This window comes from Typopeltis vanoorti, chromosome 2 (genome assembly GCF_054136105.1).
Source record: "Typopeltis vanoorti isolate ZY-2024b chromosome 2, IOZ_Tvanoo_1.0, whole genome shotgun sequence".
Taxonomy (NCBI): domain Eukaryota; kingdom Metazoa; phylum Arthropoda; class Arachnida; order Uropygi; family Thelyphonidae; genus Typopeltis; species Typopeltis vanoorti.
The window spans coordinates 36,151,455-36,167,901 of NC_143550.1; the positions used below are offsets into that span (position 1 = coordinate 36,151,455).

The 16,447-nt window shown below is 33.4% G+C and overlaps 1 long non-coding RNA gene across 1 annotated transcript in view; it reads right to left on the reverse strand.

The window, feature by feature from the left end:
- Positions 1-6,376: 6,376 nt before the first annotated feature.
- The window catches only part of LOC150108923 (uncharacterized), an 88,266-nt gene continuing 78,195 nt past the window's right edge, over positions 6,377-16,447 (reverse strand). The window contains exon 2 of the long non-coding RNA XR_016549403.1: positions 6,377-7,960. This is a non-coding gene — a long non-coding RNA (uncharacterized LOC150108923). The remainder of the gene's footprint in view (positions 7,961-16,447) is intronic.

A 16,447-nucleotide genomic window follows, 5' to 3' on the forward strand; every position in this document is an offset into this window, starting at 1 on the left:
TCAAATTCGTTTTACACTGAAAGAATCAAACCAATCAATGCATCATTTTAGTTCATCCTTCAATGGATGAACTTTGTGCATAGCACTAAGTTTTGATATTAGGGGAATTTCGAGTCATTTGTATTTACATCCATTATCTTTTGTGTAAGTTTCTTCATACAAAAACAAAAACAGCAATTTACATATGTGTTCTCGAAACAACATAAGTTTAGTTTTACCGAGTTTAAGATTGGTTTGAGGCTGAACATTTGTTAATTATATGTCCAGTTTGGGCCAGGGATGTCCGTTAAAATAAGCAACGTGGAACGAAATTATGGCATTATTAATCGAAAAGGTTATGTCCTTTTTCTGAAATAAGTCATTTGTAGTTTGTATCAACCATTTTGAAATTTTAACAGTGGTTTTATTAAGTTCGATAAGGTAATTAGATAACTTAGAAGTACGAGTAATATACACTAATTTTTTAAACTAAGAAACAAAGAGAAAAATCATGATAATTCAAAAACCGTCTGATGAATTTGTACAATTCTCTGAAAATTCTGTCTTAAAAAAACCACTAGAAAGCGATATCGAAAGTGCTCTGATCTGAAGAGAACAAGAGACGTTATCATCTCTCCAATATGCGTGAAAATGACACTTATAGTAGATGTAATGCGATGGTTTAGGCAAGCATCTCGCTGGCTGGACCGACTGACCTGCATAGCAGAACTATGAATGCTGTAACATATAGAGACGAGGTCCTGTACACCTATGTTCATCCGTATGCGGGTGCAACAGAGAAGACATTTATCGTACAAGACGATAAAGTTCGTCCTCATCAACGAAGCTCGTGGACCAATATCTTCAAAGAAAGACTCGATAGTCTTTCTTTGAAGATATTGGTCCACGAGGGTGATGGGTGACCACATTTCTTATTGAAGTACTACTTTGATAATCTCGTTTTGACCATTATCTTCATGTACTCATTTATTATAATTAAACTATTTGTGTACACTTTTCGCGGGGGGGGGTATTTCTTTCACATCTCACATCATATTACTTTTCGCTGAATTGCATAAACATTCGGCACACAGTTTTTGAGTTATCGCATTTTTCTCTTTGTTTCTTAATTTATGGAAACCAGTGTATTTATATAACATTATGAACGTATTAGGCAACCTACTTTAAGTATTTTGTTTTGACAAAAAGATGTTGTACAAGATTTGTGGATGGCATGATTTTAAAGTGTATTTATCTAATTTTTTATATTTTTTATTTGATGTAAGGTCTTTTTTCATTTGAATTATTATGTCTGGAATAGGTTGGTGGGTTGGTGGATTTAGATTTACGGACGAAGCAACTAAAGACTATCTGGTCAGTATTATTATGTCTGTTAATTGCGTGTGTTCTAATAGTCGGTTTAACTCTTTGCGGAGTGAAAAATGTGAGTTTCCAGGAGGATCTGTGGTAGCATCTATAAACATTCCTGTGTAAAGTTATCTTTCGTTAATGATATTTAACATCTTTTCCTCCTTTGTCAGTAATTATAAAGATATTATCTTTAGCAGCTTTATTTTATCATTTATGTTATTTCGCAGGTGTTTCAAAGATGATTTTCGTAGGTTCTCTTTGGTTTGAATTTCAGTAAGAAATTATTTTCATGAATATTTTTGAAGGTACCTTAATAAACATTTTTTAAAACTTCATTTTTTTTCATCTTAATAAATCTACAATTCAGTTGAAATTTTGTTAGCATATTCTATTTTTATTATGTTGTTTTTAAATTATATATTCCAATTTTATATGCGTTAGATTATTATTATTATTATTATTATTATTATTATTATTATTATTATTATTATTATTATTATTATTATTATTATTATTATTATATAAAAGTATATAAAATTATATATAAATTCATTATTATTGCACGACGTCCCCATAGTGTACAAGGATTCATCAAGAAAGGCTAATCGACACTATACTACACAGCACTTTATAATCGATCAACCCTCATCTATACTACAAAATCAACCACCACTATCACAACTCCATCTTCCTCACTACGCCATCTATCATCAATGATATAATCTTTTTCTCTTTTAATATGTTACTGAAAAAAAAATATTCATTTATTCATAGTAATTTTTTTAGTTTTATGAAAGAGAATGTAGTTGCCTGTGTACAAACAACATACAAGAGTGTCTGAAAGGTTCTCTGCCTCGACCATAGATGGCAAAACTATCGGCAAGAGATTTTATTTTCTTTCTAAGTTGGTACATCTGTCATAAGCATCCATGTGAAATTGCAGATATCAAGTAGTTTGCTTTATTCAGCTGTCTGAAGCAAAAGTGTATCCCTTGAAATGGATAAAAGTGAGTATATTGTATACAATTCTTTGTAAAAGGTTTAACGCCAAAAGAAATTCATTCGAAGTTCATAAAATTTTATGGGCACTCTTCTCCTTCGTTTTCGACAATTAAGAAATGGACTGCCGAGTTTAAACGTGGCCGTACCAGCCTTGAAGGTGATCCACGTGAATGACGTCCAAAAAGTGTAACAACACCAGAAATCATTGATCAAGTGCACGATATGGTACTGGATGACCGGTGAGTCAAAGTGCTGAGACTATAGACATTTCAAAATAACTTGAATAACGTATTTTTCATGAAGAATTGCAAATCAAAAAGCTCTGCGCAAGATGGGTGCCGCGCTTGCTCACAGAACAACAAAAACGCACTCGCATGAAAATCTCTGAACAGTGCTTGGAGCGTTTTAACAAGAACAAAACTGATTTTGTGCCGATTTATTACTATGGATGAGACTTGAATTCATCATTACACACCAAAATCCAAACAGTAGTCAAAATAGTGGACAGAAGCCGGTTATTCAGCGCCAAAGAAGACAAAATAGGTTCCATCAGCAGGAAAGGTTATGCCATCGGTGTTTTGGGATGCTAAAGGCATTTTGTTTATTAATTATCTTGAAAAGGGTAAAACAATAACCGGAGAATATTATTCCGATCTTTTAACCAGACTAGACGAAAAAATTCGCAAGAAAAAAATCGGTTTGCAGAAGAAAAAAATCAGCTTTCATCAGGACAATGCACCTGCCCACAAAGGTGTTTTGGCAATCGGAAAATTAAGGGATCTGCACTATGAATTGTTGGAACATCCTGCGACTTCTATTTTTTCCCCAAACTGAAACTCTTCCTTGTTGGTCAACGTTTTTCTTCGAATCAAGAGGTGATTGCAACTGTAGAGGGATATTTTGTAGATCGTACTGAGAACGGAGACATTCTCAGTACTTATAAAATAATTTTGAAATTATAAATTCGTTTTTTCATTGTTAGACGACGAGAACTTTTCAGACCACCCTCGTATGTGTAGAGTTTTTCCAAGTAATATTTTTGCAGAATCATTTGTATTGTTTGCATATTCTTTGTATAATTTTTTCCATAATTCTTTATATATCTATGAAACAACCCAACGGCTAAACAACTGGTGTCTTGAACAACTTCACTAACTGGTCTTGTCCCAGGTTGAATGGCACCTCCCACCCAACGTTTTATGGAAAATAGATATGTGGACGATGTTCTGCCTGGAAAACCATTCATTTAGCAAATATAGACTTAGTTTGGAATTGCATACGAACAACAATATTTAAAGATTTGTTTCTTGTTTATGTTCAGTTGAATTAGAGCCATTGTTTACCATAAATCTATAAATATCAGCAGTTGCCCACATTTCACTTCTTACCACCTTTCTAATAACAAAAAAACTGTTGTGTTAACGCAGTTTATCAATGTTTACAACTATTTCATTTACTACAGCACTAAATCAAGCAATCATACATTGATGTTGGTCTTCATTTAATCAATTATGGTAATCACTTATCAAAAATCGGTCCAAACCTCCCACAAAGACAAATTAAATAACCCACATTTGACAACATCTGTAAAATTATCAAAACTTATATTGAAATATTCTACAAAGTTTAATTTAAAACCAAACATAAACTACAAGATCTCCTTCAAAAGTAAAATTATGCCAACAGAATATAATATTTGAGCCTCCATAGCTCAGTCTATATAGACCAAGCCCTTTGGTCAGAGACCTGGGTTCGATTGCCGTCGGACGTGAGGAACCTTTACTAGTCTATTTTGACGAAAGGTGAATTAGCCGGTCTCATACGGGGATAGGAGGGATTTTTCACCCGGAAACTTTGGTTTTTCGTCCCCCAAAACCGGCCCGTTAATACACGCATCTACAGACATAATACTCACCGTGAGGCATAGAGCTAACCACCCTATCCTCGAGTTACGGTTGGGGTTATTTGCAATAAAACTTCGACACCGTAAAGGCAGAAGAGGGAGGATTAAGTAAGTAAAGTAAAAGAATATGATATTTTCACTATAATAACGGAAGTTAAAATTCTACACCAAACTGCATGTATCGCAAATTATGTACACTCTACATAATTTCCTACTGATTTATAAGTTCTGATTATCAGATTATTGGAGGTATCTGCCGATAGTGTAGGTTCATGGTAAACATTCAGAATGCATTTAATATGAAAGTTTATCTTCTGTAAATTTCTATATCATACTCAGCATGTATTGGTTTAAATTTATGAAAGTGTGATATAAAATTCATTGTTAATCTGGTAGAAAGATCTCATATGACAACACATTTAGCTTTGCAAGAAATATTTGAAAAGAATATGTTTTAAAATACGTATTCATTTTGTATTGCTTTATTTAACTTTTTTGATTTTCTTTCGCCAGTAATATTTGAAGGAATGACAAAGGCCAGTGGCTTTATTCATTTTATTCATCGATTACTTCTTTTGTATGAAGTAATGTTTTCAGTTGATTAATCATTGCTTCGTAGGTGTCTTAGAAATGCAGAAGTCTGTGTAAATATGATTTAGTTAAAGTTTATGGTCACTTGTAAAAGGGAGACCAGGAATAGTCGACGATCCTGTCTGTTACATTACGAATATGTTTGTTTTGCATGAAATAAATAAAATATAAATAAATGAAAAGCCATTTCAAATTTATAAATTTTAAACACCAAACACGGAGAACAAAAATACAAATACAGTTTTTAAAAAATGATACAATAGTGGTCCTCTATAGGATAATTCGCCGGTTATTCGTGCTCACCAACCTCTGTTTAACTTATTTGTTTATCAAATAAATAATAATAATAATTAATAACAATTTGAAGAACACTCCTAAAACTGAGCTCTTTTAAGATCAAGCGCTGACGTTTTCAAACGACTTCCGGCTTCTGGTAACCAGGGTACTAATCCATCCTGTTAGATTTCTTTCAGTCTTCCTATACTTTGTTGTTTAAATTTAGCTATCTATCTCAATGGTTTTAACAGGCCTTTAAGACCCACAACCTTCCAAGCATGCTTGGATTTCGTAACCGAAATACGAGGATAGAATGGTCACTCCTATGCCTCAAGGTATTCTTGGCTGTATCCCTGTGTGTTCACAGGGCCGGTTTGCCTGCTTGTGGGATGAAAAACACCAGACAAACTGGCGGAAAAAACCCTACTGCCCGCGCCCAAGACCGGCTAACTTGGCTATGGCTGAGGAAGATCCTTCAGCTCCTCACGTCTCCGACGGGAATCGAACCTAGGACACTCCTTCCCCAGGCATATGGTTGCGAAGCGCAAAGCCACTAGGCTAACCGCGCGGACTGTTTAAATTTATACAGTGGATAAAACTTGTATCTTAACAGCGGTGAAGATATAAATTATCCAAACTTTTATTGAATTAAGACAAGAAATGAAGTTTGCAGAACTCAGAGATTTTATGATTACTTTCTGATGCAAACTTAAATGTATAAAATGATATGAAAGTATAATAATTTTATAATAATAATTTACACACGTAATTGTTATCAAATTAAAGTTAATGAAATTTGAAGAAATAACTACAGAATAGCGACAGTCGTATATAAAAATTCCATTTTTTAACTTCTGAGTTTTAAAACTTCTTCTCCTAAAATCTCTGGACCTGTTTGAAGATGATTTATAAAGAAAAAAAAAACGAAGCAAAGTGCACATGATGGTTTATTTTGTAAAAGAATCATATTCAATTTGCACATTTGAAGTGTAATATCTCTTAGCTATTGTGAAAATAAATAAATAAAATAAAAAAGACTAGGCAATAAATTGCACAAATATCTGAGTTGGCTTAAAATGCTATTAAATGAAAAAGTTGGATGCTAACCGTGAATTTTGTATTGATTTTTAAAGCGTGGATGAAGCAGTGTTTTCACTGATAAAAGTGAATTATGTTCTTTTATACCAGAGGCTGCAAATGTTACCAAGCTATTACGTTTCAAATAAGGAGATCAAATAAGTTGCCCAGACTGGATTAAATACAACACATTTATTCGAAAATTGTTGGTCAAATCGATTCAGACACTTTGGCAAGTATGTACAATAGGATAATGTTCTGTTTTGATCTGCATAGTTTCTAATATATTAAATGATTAGCAAAATTATAACTTAGGGGTTGAGGATGTTAATTTATGCTTAAACATTTTCAAAATCTGAAATACTTTAAATTCTTCTAATTTTATAATCTTGCTTCAAATTGTTCAATAGAAATTAACTTATTTGAAGGATTAAATTCAACATCCTCGAAGATCGGGTTTGTTAAAAAAGAAAAGTCAATTTGAAGTAATCGGTGTAAAACAACTACAAAGACCAAAGCTTGGGAAGGAAATGTATATAAGAGGTGTGTTAAGTGCAAAGGAGGAAGAGGCCTACATTGCAATTATCGTTTTCATATGAGGTTGACCTCATATAAGACTTATCATCAAAAGAGACGGAAGATTTCAATGCATGAAGTCTTATGAGATTCATTATATGAAAAATATACGTCTCTGAATTTACGTGTATTAAATTTAATTAGTTTTAAATCCATTTGAAGTAGTTTGGAGATTTAAAATAAATATTCATTAATAATATTAAAATCTGTGCATTTTCCACAAGTTTTAAATAATGGCATTCTTTTCTTGGAAGAATAGTATATTAAGATATTTGGCACAAACATACTCACACACACACACACACACGCACAAAATACAAACGGTAGACATTTGAAGTGAGATTTGAGTAAAGATTTGAAGGCCACCTCGTTGAATAATGAGAAAAGCCCTGTTTCTTTGAGTCATTTAGAAAACTATAGTCTTTAAACAGCAAAAAATGCTTTCCGTTATAGAACAACAACAACAACATTTGACTACGATGTGCATAGGGTTGTTTGCTAATGAAGTCAACTCTCGGAGCTTTAATCCAACGGATAGTATTGATATTTCATATTAATTTCAAAACACATGGTGTCAGTGAATTACTGGGGATATGGAAAATAAGCTCAATTTTTTTTTCAATCTCTCTCTCTCTCTCTCTCTCTCTCTCTCTCTCTCTTTCTGTCTCTCGCTGTTATCGAAGGACGTAACAATCCCCTTGTATTAGCTACAAGTTGCTTTCAATGACTTCTAGTTGCACTGACTCCTGCGTAGCGTCTTGCGTTGGTGTTGGTGGCAAGTCATCTTCGATTACCGTAGACGGAGCTGGCGTTCCTTTAGTTTGCACGGACGATCGTCTCCTGGACAGACGAAAGAAGCGATCTCTTCTCATGATTTCGTGGAATAGTCTTGTCAATCGCGCTTCATAGCGTTCAGTCCGAATGTATTTGATCAGCACAACGATCATTCCAACAGCGTATAGCGATAGGACAACCACCACGTAGATGATGGCATTTGATTGGCTGTTGGCGTGCATTTCTAAGATGGCCATATGACCTGGTGATAATGTACTCGACTGCAAGGTCGATGATATGCTATCGCTTGTGTTGGTGGGAGTGAAACGAATACTGCTGGCATCGTTTTGGAGAAGAGCGTCAGCCATGGCCACATGTTGTTGTTGTTGATTATTTGTCCACTTTCGTCACCTGCGAAAAGATGTACATATCAATATAAGCAGTCCAAGTGAAAAGACATACATTAATATATAACTGAAAATATCATTCCTTTTAAAGAAACTATCTGAAGTTAGATTTACTTCTTTTATATTTAAAGTAGATTTACTTAGACCGTAAAATAGTTATTAGTGGTTAAAAATACAGCCTTAATGAACATTCGTTGCTATCATTTACCATCAAATGATTTTTGCTTTAACAAAAAGACTCAAACTGACAACTCTTGCAAGTATCTTATCACTATGCTACAAACTACCCCATGTAAAACCATTCATCGACAGAAAATTCGCCTATTTCATTTTTGACGACATACGCAGAACTCTCCGCCACGTGTGAAATAGAAATGCAAATATTATTTATGCCATATTCGTTTCACTAAAGCAAACAAAACAATTTTATTATATAGAGAACATCTACGAAACTAATATCATCTAAGTTGTAGGTAAAAGTTTCTACCAAATACCCATATCTAAAAATAGTCTTAAAATGTTCTAAATAAAAGAAATAGTAGCAGATGAGTATTACAAATTTTAATTCTTTCGTCAAAATACGAATTAAGATTACACAAATAATGTTTATAAATACAAAGATTTTATTCATCTTTTTTATTCATTTTCGTGACAATGTTCAAAATCTATACACTTGAAAATATTTTTGACCTTTGCAAAACATCGTCGTAACTCACAGATTTTAAATCCTTTACATTCTTTAAATCCTACTGCTTTCAGAATATGTCACGATCTTAAAATGAGTTACAGTTTCTTGCATTCCTCAGAAAACTACTTCAACGCCGCATTTCTAGCACAAAAGAAAAGTTTTACATTCCTCAGTTGGCAATTACTCTGGGATTCTCGTAAAAGCTAGAGGCACGTTGGCATGCGCAATATCTGGATATTTATGACAAAAATATGGAAATGGAATTCTCGTAAGCAGTCAGTATACGGCAACAAAATGTCGCATTACAAAAAATGATGATACAATGTAATCATAACAGACAATTGATTAGTTTTAAAGTAATTAAGTCACAGAACTATCAGAAAAATAACAATAATGCAACATTAATAAATGAACTTTTATTTTAAGATTTCTGCGTATAGACATTAATTTACTTGATAAGACGGAATAATTATCATTTTCTCTTGGTCTTCTTTGGGAATAAATGAAACTCTCTCTAAGCAGACTCTGTTCATTATTTATTAATATCTCTCTCTCTCTCTTTCTCTCTCTCTCTCTCTCTCTCTCTCTTGCTTTCTCTGTCTCTCTCTCTTTCTCTCATTCCAGTTGTGAGAAAGAAGAGAAATAAAGACTGATCTTAAATGAAAACTTGCATACGATTCATTGGATGCGACTGCTTTTTGCACTCGAGCGGGGACTTTTATTTGAGAGCAATCGTTCTCAGTTGATTGCTTGTTTACATGATTTCAAAGTAATTAAGACTGCGAGGCAAGTTTTTCAGTGTATATGTCAATTCCTGGAAAAATATGACATGTTTCTTCTACAATATTTTTTTTTTGTCCATAAAGGATATTATTATCTCTGTAGTTGATTTCTTGCTCAAGTTTCATTCAGAAACTTTTTGGTGATTAAATTGAAAAACAGCGTTTTATATTTAAATAGTTTTCTTTGTATATGTATACACTCAATAGGCCAAAATATTATGACTACCAGCCTGTTTCCACACTACACGGTTAACTGGAAACAATCTGGGAATTGTTCTTATGAACATCAGTGGATCCTCTTATCTTCAATGAATAAGTCTTGACCACTAATTCTACCTTGGGATTGATTGGGACCACGTATGCATGGCAAAATGTGTCCTTAAAGATTTGGACTCTTCTAGTAAGAAAAAGCCAGTATTGCAAACAACGTACTGTGCAAACATGGTTCAACGAGCATATGCAAGCATTCTGTGCTTGGATATGCTCATTGCATCCTGGCCGCCAAATTCTTCTGATTTGAATTCCAGCGAACATTTATGGGTTCACATAGAACGCAACATCCTCCAGGTCGACGCCAGTGCCTCCTCGATATACACTATCTACCAATAATTGTCCGTACACTAGCAATTTACAACTGATACAAGCAGAGAAACCCTAATTTTTCTCCTGCACAACCTGGATAAGTCATTCGTTAGATTGAGTGTTATAACTGTGTTCGTTATAGTGAGAATCAATTGCATTACAGTTTGTTTCTTGGAAATATGGTTATTTGTAATCTTCGGAAAATTTAAAAAAGTGACTAGAAATCACTTAAAATAGAGAATGATTTTTAAAAAGGATGAAAAACATTCGTCAGCGTGTAGGTTGATATGCGCATGCGTATAACAACCTGATGAGTGACAAAATTACCGTAGATGTATAATAACACTGCTTCTTAAGATTTCAGTGCTTCATCATATTGCAAGTGCGTTAAGAACAACCAAATCAACCGATCGAAATATAGACCTCTATTAAGAATAAACGGGAAGGATAACAGCTGATATGCTCATTCTTTGATTATATTCAGATATCTCGCTTTATTCAATGAATAGAATGCTTATATTTGCATATAAAAATAATGCACTCATGAGCTAAAACATTATGACAATCCAACAACCTGCTTCCGGCCAACGAGACTGCACGGTTAACCGGAAACAAGCGATGGTAGTAATATCCTGGTATGGGATTATTCTCATGGACATCACTAAGTCTTCCCATCTCCAATGAACACGCCTTGGTTAATTCTTACCTGAGGATTGTTTTGGACTAGATATTTCCCTACGTTGTGATTATGTGGATCTGAACTCTTTTAGCAAAAGAGAACGTCCAAGTCTCGCATTATGCAAGTATGGCTCGACGAACATATCTGAGCATTCAGTGTGCTCCCATGGCCGTCTAATTTTCCTAGTTTGAATCCCAACGAACATTTCCGGGATCATGGAGAACTCAGCATCCGCCTATCAATGCTTGTGACTCGCTCAGTCGCTGAACTCCGGGATTTTATTCTGTCTAGTTGGTCCAGAATACTTCACGACACCTTTGGTGATCTAGTGGAGCCCAAGAAGAGTGCAAGCAGTGCACGGGAAAAAGAGGCTCAACACACTGTCAGATAGATAGTCATAATGTTTCTACTTATGAGGGTGTATTAAACGAAGCATTCTTTTTAACTCAATTAAAATTTCAGAGTCACATTTTTAACTTTTGTTGTACGCCACTAACACAGAATATTGGTGTCACCATAATTTGTTTTGGAGTGGATTAGAAATATGAAAAAAAATCTTTATTTTTAACATCCAAAAATCACACAAAGCATTTTCCGACAGTCTCATTAAGTTAGATTTACCGTCGTAATACATTTTCTTTCTTTCTTTCTCTTTTTTTTAATTTATCACAAAAACTCCAGGATTACCAACCTACTGTCATCAGAGAAGAATGGCAGTTATTCAGATACAAAGTTATTCCCGTTAGTAAGTTTATTCATAAAGTAAAATTCCAGTTAACATTTCAAGCAGAAATCGTATTCGTCAAAGGTAAAAAAAGTGAAAGATAGAATGATGATTATGTGAGAGATAAAAAAGAAATCATCACAAGAAGATTTAAATATCACAGACTAACATTCATTATTCTGCAACTAAATAACAAGAAAAGAAAGAAAATAACTAATCATTTTTGTTGTTAATTGAAGGAAGGGAATGTTTCGCATAGATGGGTTCTGTCAGACCGCAGTGCTGATATAATATGGCTCAGCTGTTAATCAATATTTATTTTATTTTATTTAAAATACAATGTAAATTAGTAATAGCAGATATAGTGTATAATCCTGCCTTACATCTGATTTAAAATCGAGTTATTTCCGTATACCTTCTTCAATCTCAATGCTGATTTGCAACTTACGTATATGATATGCATCGTTCTGTATAAAGATTATGATTCAATGTTTTGGGCAGTTTTTATTACCTTAGCATCTAATCGTATGCATTTAGAGATCAACAAAACTTAAATATCTCAATATAAATCTTCGTTATAGTCCCATGAATTATCTATTTTATTTGCCAACAGTTAAATATCTGGTCTGTGACCTAAATCCATATTGATCTTCATCAGTTTTTCCTTCAACAATATTGCTTAGCCATTTTTCAAGTTTGCTTTCATAAACCTTACACTCAGTAAAGAAATCCCTGTATATTTCTCAGATTCAGTTATATTTCCCTTTTATATAGTTGGCTACTAAATACTCCAGACATGGAATTTGATCTTCTGACCAAGTCTTCTGAACTGTACAAGGTAACCATCGTAAAATCTTCCATATCATCTACTCCAACTGCCTTTCCACATTTCATATTTCTGTTAGCTTTTTTCTACCCAATATTAATTTGTAATTTATTATCGAATTTTTTTATGATAATACCACCAATCAAACGTTGGAAACGTATTGAAAATTAATATAGTGGGTAGAATAAGAGTAAAGTCATTCAGATACCAAACCTGAATTTTTTTTTTTTATTTGCATGATGAAAAAAAATCTTAGTTGCTTCGGCCGCATAATTCAGAAATAAGAACCAATCCAACTCTACATTTTTCTGCTTAGTAGCGACACAATGTTAAATTAGACATTTAGAAATTAGAAATGATTAAATATTAAATTATTTCACAAATGAAAAAAATACAATAACATAACACTGCATAATAAACCCTTCCACGAAAAGAGAGATAACACCCCAACACTCCTATAAGAAATGAGGATGTATGTACAAAAAGAAACATTTTTAAAGTCGAAGAAAATAAACTTCACTCACATTATCGATAGAACTGGGTTCTGAATGATGTTTTAATTACACGTGATGATTCCATCGTGCATATACAGTATGTTCGTTTCGGACATTAAATTTAAAATTTTGCACACAAGGCTGTACAATTCAGAAATTAAAGCTATAAAATATGAAATGTTCTACCAAAAGCAGCGGTTGCATTTTATCAGCTTTCGTTCGATAGCTTGGTATTGATTTATACAATCTGAGAAAAGTGTGACAAAGGAAGATGTCAAATCTGATCGTGGTAGAAAGGTTTCAAGTTCTGATATTTTGTCAAATCATTTAATGAAAATGGGAAGTAGGAGGAAACATCTCAGTTTTCTCTCATGATCATGATTGATGTTGACACTGCAACCATTTCTGAAATCACATGTTTTTTTTTCTTTTTAGTGACAAGTTTTGAAAGTCACTCTTTTCGAAGAATCAGTGCATTATAAATATTTTATAAATTAATTAGATAAAATTATATAAATGAATACAACCGCCTTATTGGATTTGGTATTTGAAAGGAAAACTGTCTTAAATCTACTCTACTCTATCTCGCGTGTGTAATTATTTTGAAACCTGATATCTATTTTTTTTTTCTATTTTCTCTCTAATGAATGCGAAAGTAAATAAGTATTAATGAAATTAATATATTTTATTTAATAAATTAAATTATATGCCTAGAATACATAAACCAAAAACAAGTCATAGTTTAGTCAAATGCATTATCACGTTTGATACACTCATCGGATTTTTACAAAATTACTGCCTCTCGATAAAGTTCTTCGAATACTAGAAGTCTGCCATAGATGTCATGATAGTTCTTAAAAAATGCAACAGAAATATCGACTATCTAAAATTCACTTCTAATCAATATACTAATATATAAGGGGGGATCGGAAGGTAATCAATTTTTTGAACTACATTTTTAATATAAATTTTATTAAATAAAAAATTAACATTATTCAATTATATAATCGCCATCGTTAATTATAATCTTATTCCAACGATCTACTAAGTTTCTTTTTTGAAAAACGTTTTTTCTTTGGAGGCAAAAAATGATATCAAACTCCTTTGTACATCATGTTGCGAACGTTTTATTTCTTAGGCTGTGTTCTAAGGACCTAAATAAGTGGGGCAATATCCGGCGAATATGGAGGATGTGGTAGAAGTTCCCATCCTAACTGCCTAATTTTTTTTGGGGTCATTCTTGCATTATCTTGCTGCAAAATTACCCCTTTTCGATTGACAAGCTCAGGACGTTTGATTAACAATGCTTGATGTAGTCGCTCTAATAGTTCACAGTAGATGGCTGCAGTGATAGTCTTACCTTGTTCCATGAGTTCGTAATGAATAATCCCATGAATATCCCACCAAACGCACAACAGAACCTTTTGTGGATGAAGTCCATCTTTAGGTGTTGGAATTGGAGTTTGATTTGGAGAAAGCCACTGTTTTTTGCGTTTAATATTCTTATACAGCACCCATATTTCGTCACCAGTTACGACTCGTTCCAAAAAGGAGGGCCATTTTGTTGTCTGATGAACAATGAATTGCAAATCGTCCGTCTCTGTGCTTTATTGTCGTCTGACAGTTCATGCGGTACCCATACACCCTATTTAAGAACCTTGCCACTCTTATGTAAGTGCTCTTGGACAGTTGACCATGATGAATTATGTTTCTCTGCTAATTCTTGTATGGGATTCTCCGTATGTTTGTTCTGGATCTGATTCAACGAGAGTCTTAAGAGCATCGTCATCTAGAGTAAGATGACGTCTAATCTTAAATAAAAATCAAAATTAATAATTTATGTGTTATTTAAAAAAATACAATAGCCTAAAAATAAACTCTTAAAAATAATTAATTACTTTCTATTGTATATAAACAATTATCAAGGCATGTATAGCTAGGGGGATGACCTTTGTATCCATAGGGCAGTGTTTCTCAACGTGGGGCGTACGCCACACAGGTGGGCAATTTGAATATTTTGGGGCCAATTGGAAAATGTACATATACATATTTATATTATACTTTTCAGAACTTGGCTGACTATTATGCTAGAAGGGGAGCATCAAAATCTTTGAGACGTTGAGGTGGGGCATGATCAGAAAGAGGTTGAGAAACACTGCCGTAGGGCTAGGACGCCAGAGAACTGATATCGGTGGATATCAGTTAGTATTGTGGCCTAAGCGAATATCAGAGGGTGTGCATAACTTGCTATCGCAGATTATTTCATTTAAAGGCAATCTGTAAATTAATTTCTTAATTAAGTTAATTTGAACATTTATACTTCAGCATGCATAAACTTAATTCTTGAATGATAAATTTTCTCTAGACACTTTCATGTACTTTGTTCAATGGAAGTGGCATATCTAGCTCAGTGCTCAGTCACTTACCGCTAATTCAAAATGCTTTCGGAATCAAATGTAACTTATTCCAACAAATATTCATCCACCCCGTTAATAACGAAATGGGCAATCTTTTATCACAACACTTTATCAAAATTGTAGTTATATAAATAAAATAAGAATGTGCTGCTGATGACCTTTTCACAGTGAGCTTCAAATATATAATCCGTACAATTATTAGGTGCTATACTTGTTATTACAAAAAAAAAATTGTTAAAAGTTATATCTCATAAAAGTCGCATGTATAAATAAGTGAGGCTAAGAACTGAGAGAAAATAAGATATCTGTAATTTAAATACTTGCTTCTGCTATTACGATATCTCTCAGAATGCTATAAACTGAAGCCGATTTTCTACTTTCTCAATACTCGATTTACTTTCTTATATATAATTTTTAAATAGATGTCACTCATTTTTTAGACGATATAGTAAAACTGTATCGCAGTCGTGACGTTTTCCCTTCATTTACAAACACGTGGATTCAAATTCCGATGAATTACTCGTTCCTCGTAGCATGTAAACTCGCCAGGAAAAATGTATGCGATTAACAGACAGATGTCTACCACTGGATTTTATCATCAACAATCCTATACAATTCTCTTATTTTGTATAAAAAATAATAAAAATCTATCTTGTAGCACTTAGGAGGGCGAAGGACGCTAGCAGCACTGTGTTTATTACCACAGTGTCATATTGCTACGCGCGCAAACATATGCACGCCATAGTCAGATGCGAGCTATTAGCGTAATGCGGCACTGTTCGTCGCGCAGTTCCACTGTTGTTTATAGTCAGTTTACGCCAGTAGTAGAGTGTTCGTAGTGCTCATCGTGCATCGTGTTTACTCCGTATCTTTAAATATTTGGACATTACAATTAAAGGATTTAATTGTAATGTCCAAAAATTGTAAATCCATTCCTTTAATTACAATTAAAGGAAAATGAATTTTATTTTTAAGTAATTTTGAATTATACCAAACTGCAATTTTATCGATAATAAACAATATTTTTTCATGTTTAATTTATTTTTTAAATTTTCAGCATAATTTTGATATTTTATCCAAACACGCGTACACTGTACTTACAGTGTGTATGTAGATTTCGAAAGTTGCAGCACCCCCCCACGATTTCAAGCCACGAAGTGCCACTGCTAGACATCCTAAATCGTGGGATTTGACTTTGAAAGTCTGCATGGTATAATATGAGTCATATCGTTGTAATGATAGTTAAGGAATAACAGGGTCTACTTTGGTTAAGGGTTGAGATTGGAATTGAATTTCTCT